The following is an 8784-nucleotide window of genomic DNA, read 5'->3' on the forward strand; positions in this document are numbered from 1 at the left end:
AAAGGATTGGAACACACGAGCCATGATTTCGGTGTCGGATTAACATAAGATCGTCAGGTCTGCTGCAACTTTAATCGTGACGCTAGCCCGAAGCAAGACAAAGAATTGCTCGCATCGCAAGCCTAAACGCAATGTATCGCTTCGGCCCAGCCTTCAGGTTTGAAGAGCAGTGTTGGCGAAATTCAACCCTTGAAATGACGGGAGGGACTAATTCTGTAATTATCTTTATTGGTGTAATTTATTCTTGTGGCACATGCCAACGCATACGATGATGACATTTAAAAGTGTAACTGGATTCTATCCGAGGCAGCTGCGAGGTGCTTCCACAGGAAACCACCTGTTGCCCATTCGACATTGTGTGTACATATCTAGGTTATATGTATATATATATATATATATATATATATATATATGCATTAGTATACACGCACATAGATATATGTATATCTATCTATCCATCTATCTATCTATCTGCATATAAATATATGCACGCGGGTGGGCGTGCGTGCGTGTGTGCGTGGGTGCGTGTGTGTGTGTGCGCATGTGTGTGAACACTGTTCGTTCATAATAGCTTCGTTGTTTCTTAATTTTCGAGACATTTGTCAACTAGACGGTTTTAAGGACACGTCAGCTGCAGTGCTGTCGATCTTATTAAACGTCATAAGACGCATTAGACGTATATTAGACGTATATACGTATTAACGCTTGCTTTGTGGGTTGTGCTTGTTCAGAACGGAAGCAAAACTAGTGCAGGAAGAGTCAAAGCGATCCACACTCCTGTCTCATTTCTTATATTTCGTCGATGTTCGTCAATCCTCCGACAGTCTCAAGCCATGTGACTTAAGATAACATTTATCATACAAAATGCACAGAAATACGGCAGGTAAAACCTACCCAGGCTTGTGACCAGCCCGCGCCCGGCCGGGGCGAAATTGACTCCTCCCCCCCCCCACACTACAGTTTTAGGGGCACAGGTCAAAAATGAACGCTCATTACTTCACAATATTTTCAGTACTGTTCGTCCATCAGTTTGGCATCCTTTGCGGAAATTTGGAGCTCTGATCAACCAAGATCAGTGATCTTGGTCTGGTGAAATATGTCAGCCTCTTAAACAAATTGACCACACGAAACTGTTTGTGAGCCATTTGGCGTTGTCCAAATTTGGTATAACATTAGAGCATGATAGTACCTACGGTTTGTTTATTTCGGATTTTTCAGAAAATGTGAGGCCATTGACATGTAGTCAGGTCATTGGTTTCTATTTTTCCTTAATAATGCAGGTTTGTACGTACTTTTTTGTGGTTTTGGTGTTGGATATGAGGAAAAGAGTATTTATTTACACGCGCAACCATCATGTGAACATGGAGCAGATGACATTGGTTCAGGTCATGACCTATCTCTATAGGTACCTTATAGAAACACATGCTAAGCTCAAAATAGGTAGTTGTGGGGTGTTTTTGGCCGCAGAATTTGAATATTCCACTGAAAATGTGTCGAGATAATATTATAATGCATTTTGAGGTCACAACAGGTAATGCAATGTCATATGAGATCATCCAAGGCCAATGGCCTACGTTGCTAGTAGCAGTGAGGCTAGATGAACGAGTCCGGCGCGAGTGATCACCTCCTTATCGTGTTCGTAAAGTTGATGACATCTTTTTCCACGTACCAACGTACCTGTTCTCGGTTTGTTACAAAAACATTGCCAAGCGTCAAAGGGACTGTGTATTACGCAGACAACAGTTATGCGATCTTGAGTACCTGTAGATGTCCAGTACGCTTTTTCTGACCACAAAAAGTATTGTACTGGTGACATAGAGCCGGTTAGCACTGAAAATTTTCCAGCTGGATGGTTTACAAATTTAACCTAAGTTGAGCTTAGATGACCTCTAGGTTACCATGAAATGGTACCTTGCGTCTCGTATTTTTTGTCTGTGAAGTTATTCAGAAGCACATTGTGAAGAAAAGTACCGTTCTTGTAGGCTACGGGTGGACCAATTTTGACAGGTTGCCTAGCCTGACCTGACCCATCTGAGAGAACAGAAATAGTCGAAATGAACTCTTAACAGTATTTATGCTTATTTCCGTGCTATTAATAGTCGCCTTGACGTGTTGACATAGATTTCAACCGCATCCATTCGACCTAACACTCTTACCTTTCGTGGCCTTTGATTACCTCACGTTTGGCCAAAGGCCAAGAATTCGGGGTATATTCTTCATGATCTGGAGAGACCTTTAAAACGGCTTCTTTGTTCTTGTCACGAGGCATCTGGAAGTTGAAGATACCAGTGGGGGAAAACAACTCCCCCCCCCCCCCCCCGGCCGGGCGCAGTTGTCCCAGATCCTCTGCCGGGCGAGGATTAATTGATGAAATTACAAATAGTCTGCTCTACGCAACACAATTTTGGACAAAATACAACGCCCAAGCGTATCTTTTCATTTGAATGTTTAGGGAAAGTGCGATACGTCCTAGGTATCCCCAGTAAGGTAATGTAAAGCAAAAATAATGAAAACAGCTTGGAATAGCTAAATCGCTTTCCGGTAAAGCCATTGCTTTCTCAGGTACAATATATTGGCGCATTAAGTCCTATCCGTGGGCCCCTTCGCAGAGGGCCAGCGTTCCCTGCGCGCTGACTTGTCTGTTAATGCATGGGTCATGTCGCATATGCATACAGTCTCAAGCACATATAGCCGTCTCACATTGTGGCATCTGTCTACGATAGTGGTGTTAATATTTGCTGTCTGGTGAGTTGCTGGTCATGGTAGAATTGCGTAGTGTTTTTAGGTCGCCGTTCTGGACGTGAGTGCCGAGTCGCCGGAAGGACATTTGTAGCTATATGCTACATTTTATTGCTTCAGTAGAGATGTATTACAAGTCAGGCAGTGTTGAATAAGTTGAAAACGTGCCGGGGGGTTTTGATGGAAGATTTTTATTCTTAGTTCATCCCCTGTGACCAGCTGATCCTGTGTGCCGGGTGATGTAATAAACGAGATGGAAATGTGGCTCGCTTAGACTCTTTCCGCGATGAGCTTTGCCTCTTGTCTTGATAAGCACAGCCCAGAAAGCAAGCCCTTGATATGTAAAATCGAAAGCACATCTCGGAGGATCACAAACAACGAAGTTGCTGTTATTTCCAATGACCAGTGTTAACTAAATAGTCTGCTTCCGGACTGAACACACACGCACACACACACACACACACACACACACACACACACACACACACACACACACACACACACACACACACACACACGTACGCCCGCGTGCACGCGCGCACGCGTGCATACACGTTTGCGCGCATGAACGCACGCATAATTTTTTCACCTAATCATTATATCTATCTCATAAACACGCGTACGTCAGTACACCGGGAGACACTTGGTTGCACAAAGTTTCTGCGGCAATATTTCCAAAATATGATGGTAACTCAACAGTTCGAGATAATACACGTGGTCACCTGTGAATATGTTTACGCAAAACGCGCCACTCAAAAGGCCTGTGAAAGATTGTAACTGTTGCAAATCCGTGCAGATCCTGACAAGAAAAGGTGCTAAAGTAATGAGGCATGCCATATTCCATATCCCAATGTAAGGCACACGACACTATGAGAAGGCCTACATGAAACAGATGGCTAGGCCGGAAGATTTTGATGAACTGTATCAAAGATCAGAAAGCGATTTGTTACAGGGCATAAGTGTTTAAATCAATCAGCAGACAGCTATTTCTGGACGTACCTTACCTGAGCAACAGCGCTCCCAAGCAATACTTCACAATATCGTTTTTTCTTACGTACAATTGCTTTACAAAAGGATTACAGGATATATTGTGTACATCCGGTGCGTACAGAGCCATACACCAAATATTGTGTATTCGGCTCTATCCTGTACCTTTTACTTTTGGTCCATCGATGCATATATGACAAGTTTGATAAAGTCTTACAAGGCCTTTTTCTATCGATTTCAGCAAAGAAGCCTGGTATGCGCTAGTTCCCTCGACCAAAACGCGCACGTGTCATCGATGTGTAGGATATGCGGCTCTGGTTTTTTATGACATATAACTGAAGAAAAAGATAAAGCCAGACAGAGCATGGATAATGAAGTCTGAACAGGATGATAGCTAATATACTATCACTAAACGGGGCAAAGAATGTAACAACTCTTTGTAGAAATATTCCGTTTACAGAATGATTAGGGTTGGTATAGGTGGCAAAATCGAGGAATAGCACGTCGCTGACTGTTTCCAAGAACCATCTCACGGATTTCACAATAGCCTGGTGCTCTTCGCAAACTCAGTGCATAACTTGAACGAGCGGCTTTAGGTAACTGTCGTACACCATCCCCAGCTCTAGTATTTGTTTTCGTTCATCTGTCTTTCGAAATGGGGCTTAAATCAATGTTGTACATCAAATATATCGACGGATTTTTTGACATCGGAACCTAGGAGACCGACTGGTCAGATCTCTTTGCTGGAATTAGAAACGCTCCCCAACATGTCTGTCATACCGGCACAGAGCGTGCAATGAAGTTGATTGCTTCCTCGATACCTTTTTTGTGGTACCGCCCGACGGAACCCAAACCACAGCAATTTGTTTCAAGCCCATTGTGTCCCAGTTATGCTGCACTTCGTGTCAACACGCCTCTGAATAAAAACCAAGCAGCTCTGGCATCACAAATGCCAAGAGCGTTGCGCATTTCTTCGAGCCTTCAGCCGTATGAGCATAGTGCACTCGAAATAAAATGAAATGGGAAGTGCTCCCTGCTTTCCATGACAATACATACCCGTAGCAACGAGTGCCGGGTGCCGGGTGCCGCTTGTGTCGCGCGTCCTCGATGCTAGTCCAGTCAGGTTCAAAAAGAAGCTGTAAAAAGGGCAGCGAACCCATTTTGCATATGTGGAGCACGCCTTTACGAATGACGTACTGTGAGAACAGGGGGATGCCGCGGTACAACTGCACAGCGAAATGTTGGCAAACAGGGGCGGATCTAGGATTTCATCACAGGAGAAGCCACATAACATTGTGGGGCCCCCTAAGGTCTGGGTCCCCCTACAAGAATACTGATATTTTTGTCATTAAATTTGGAGATGAAAAGCACACACACACACACACACACACACACACACACACACACACACACACACACACACACACACACACACACACACACACACACACACACACACACACACACACACACACACACACACACACACACACACACACACACACACATATATGTATATATATATATATATATATATATATATATATATATATATATATATATATACATATATCATAGTAAAGAGGAAAACTCATGCTACTCTGCGCGGCCCTAGAAATCTGGACGTGCTACGTACGCACATACATGGACCTTATTCATTTGCTCCAGATCATGGCAAATCCTGTCATTTTAGGCAAAGGTTTTCTGAAAACAGGGCGCAATAAACCTAAGTTGGCTGCATCATACCAGGCTCCTGGTTTACTTACGAATAGCCGACTCATCAATATGATTAGCTGATGGCTAATGACTAATGCAAGAGTTTTCCTTTGTCATATAGGGATACGAAGTAGCCTATCATTTAAAATGTATTAAGAACGTAACGCACAGCGATAATAAGTGTCACCCATTGAAGTGCCCAGAGAAATAACACTGATCATCGGCGGCACGTAAAATTACCTTCGACCATTGTGCGCAAAAATTTATCGGCGCATATCCGGGAACTGCTCGAAGGCTAAGGCACTAAGGCCAATAGGGACGGAGCCAGAGCGATTGTGGGTGCCGCGGGAGGCCAACAAAGAGGCTTCTGTCAACAAGTATAGGGTCCTCAGAGCAAGCAAGATGAACCCAAGACCAACGTGGTGGACCCCTGAAAGATTCGTAGTTCTCCTGCAGGCTAATGTAGGCAAACATTTTCGTATTTTTAAGTCGGAACATTTGACAGGCCTGTTGATGACAAGATACGGTGAAGACTACACCCCGCAGGTCCAAATGGACTAGCTGCAGGACGAGCGGAAACAGAGGTAATTGGCACAATGGAAGACAGACCAAGTTGTTTCGGAAGAGACGAGAGGATGGACCGATGGAATGAAAGGGATCAAACGCCGAGTAGCAGTGAGAAACGAAAGCACCTCCGGACCAACCAGTGCGCGGGGGGCGAGAGAACTTCGGGACGACGCAGCCGGCCGGGAGCTCCAGCGTCTCAACACGGCCGTCGTGCTGGACATCATGCAGTGTTCGACGCGGGTGGAGGGCAGCTGAGACCGTCGCCGTCGACTGGCTTGCGCACTTACTAGACGGCAAGCAGTTTCCGGCGCAGCGAGCCAGCAGCCATCGGACCGGCGCTGTCGACTCGCTGGCGCACCTGCTGAACGGCAAGCCGCGTTCGGCGCGGCTGGAAAGCAGCTCAGAGCGTCGTTGCTGTCACGCTGTAGTCCTGCTGGGCAGCAACCGGTGGCCGGCACAGCTGGCGAGCAACCATCTGACCACGGCGAGCGGCTTCCCGTGCAGCGACAGGCGAGCCGACATCGGACCGCGGCGAGCGGCTTCCCGCGCAGCGACAGGCGAGCCGACATCGGACCGACGCTTCTGACCTGCATGCGCGCCGGCTGGACAGCGGGCAGCGGCAGACGTAACTGGAGAGCCGACATCGGACCGGCGCTGCCGACTCACTTACCATAATGCTGGGCGGCAGCTAATGTCTGGCGCAGTGGACAAGCAGCCGTCAGACCATCGCGGCTGGCTTAGCTGCACGCCGGTTGGACAGCGAGCAGCGGCCGACGCAGCTGACGAACCGCCATCGCAGCATAGCGGCCGACCCGCTTGGTTGACTCCTGTCGCAGAGCTGCTGGATCGGGAGCGGCGGCAGGTACGACAGCTGGGACCTCAGCGCAGCGGAGCAGCGGCCGGCGCCAGCCGGCTGAGATTTGCGCCCGACTGGTATACATGAGGACGGTCGTGGACGCCCGCGATGCGAGGCGGAGTGTACTGTGGCATGAGACGGCCCCGCGTGAGCGCCTTGCACCTCCGCCGGCGCAGAGGGTGAGCCGACGCTCTTCCTCACACGCGTGCATTGCGTCAAATGTCCGTCCCGCTGGCTCAGTTGATTAGAGCACCTGCATTCCGGCCCATCCACCCATGGCAGGGTGGGTTTGAGTCGTTTTAGGGCTCTCGCTATTTGCCTTTGGCAAGTATGGCCTGCGGCCAGTGGCAGTGGTCGCGCTAAAGGTCAGTTGACGTCACAGGGCAGGACGGACCGTGCCGAGCATTGCGGCACGTTAAGCTTTCGCCACTAAATTCTGCCGTTGCCTGGAAATGCACTATCGGATGGTGGGGATCAGGGCTCACACAAGAAGCACTGCTTAGCGTAAGCGCTGATCCCAGAAATCCATCCATTCAAAAGGTTCGCATCAAATTTATAAAAAAAACTAAATGTCACCGGTGTACATGCCGTGTATGTATGAGGTGGAGAGCGACTGTGCAAATGAACCACCCCGCGTGAGCGCCCTGCACCTCCGCCGGTGCAGCGTGTGAGCCGACGCTCCACCTCGCGTAAATATGTTATGTCGATTGTCCGCGGCGTGCATGCCGTGCACGTGTGAAGTGAGGTACCGTGTGAGTGCCGCGTACGTGTGTATAGGGAGGGTTTATGATTGTCAGCGGTGTGTATGGGGAAAGTTTGCGATCGTCCGGAGTGTGCATAGAGGGTTTAGTGCGTGTGGGAGGATCAGGACAATGACCCAGATTAAGGAGGGTTCACCAACTTTTTACAGGGACGTGAAATTGAAGAAGGCTTATTAATGATGGCACACATTTTCATACTTTTTCCACTTCGCGCCACCCGCCCGGGACCGATGGGGCTTCCTGCGTGGAGCCAGTCATAGTTTGAAGCTGGTCTGGGCCCCCACGCCGCACCAAACACGACCATTAGGCCGAGAGAAGAATGTGGAGCAGCCGGCGGCGTACAAACATCCAGCGGCGACCCGGCAGCAACGCAGCGCACGCACCACTCCACCACAGAAACCCTTACACAAACATACAGGGCCCCGGCCAGAGCAGGGCGCTCTCTGAGCAAAGGGAAATTACCAAAGACCCATTCAAATGGCCCTCAAGAGATCGAGTGTACAGGCCAACAGATGGCCGCCGACAGGAGCGATGGGCTCTACATTCAAATACCTAATGTGCAGGGCCCCCAAACATTCCAGTGTGCCCGAGTAGATTAACAGGTGGCCCCCGACAAGAGCGTAGGGCTATAGTGACATAGATTAGGACCAAGCAACATAGATTTGGAAGCGCCCTAGACCAATGTAGAGGACCCATGAACATATGGAGAGTGTGTCGGCAGGTTAACCGAGACCAACGTGAAGTGCCCCTGATCACCCGAGAATATCCCGACAGGTTTATGGGCCCCGGCTATAGAGTACAGAGCCTTGCGGGGCGAAAAGTAAAATTCCGTGAAATGCCCCTGGTTGGCAAGAGCACTCCGGCACGGTAGCTAGAAAGGGCCCCAACAGCAGCCCAGGGCCTTCCGCGCAAGTGCAAAGAAAGTAAGTGCAGCGTGGAAAGCTGCTTAGGGATCGGGCTGCCCTTGCAAGCGGGCATATAGCTCTCCTGGAAACAGCACAGGGCCTCTGGACAGCGTAATGGGCCTTGTAGTACACCAATCACGCTCCATGTCATATGTCCACCGTATAACGACGTTTTATTTAGCTGCCATGATCTCATTTTACTTCTCATTTGCCAGCTGATCCGCCTGCAACCCAGCGATCTATTGGTGTCCAA

This window comes from Pollicipes pollicipes, unplaced genomic scaffold, assembly GCF_011947565.3.
Source record: "Pollicipes pollicipes isolate AB1234 unplaced genomic scaffold, Ppol_2.1 Scaffold_5724;HRSCAF=6776_pilon_pilon_pilon, whole genome shotgun sequence".
Lineage (NCBI taxonomy): Eukaryota > Metazoa > Arthropoda > Thecostraca > Pollicipedomorpha > Pollicipedidae > Pollicipes > Pollicipes pollicipes.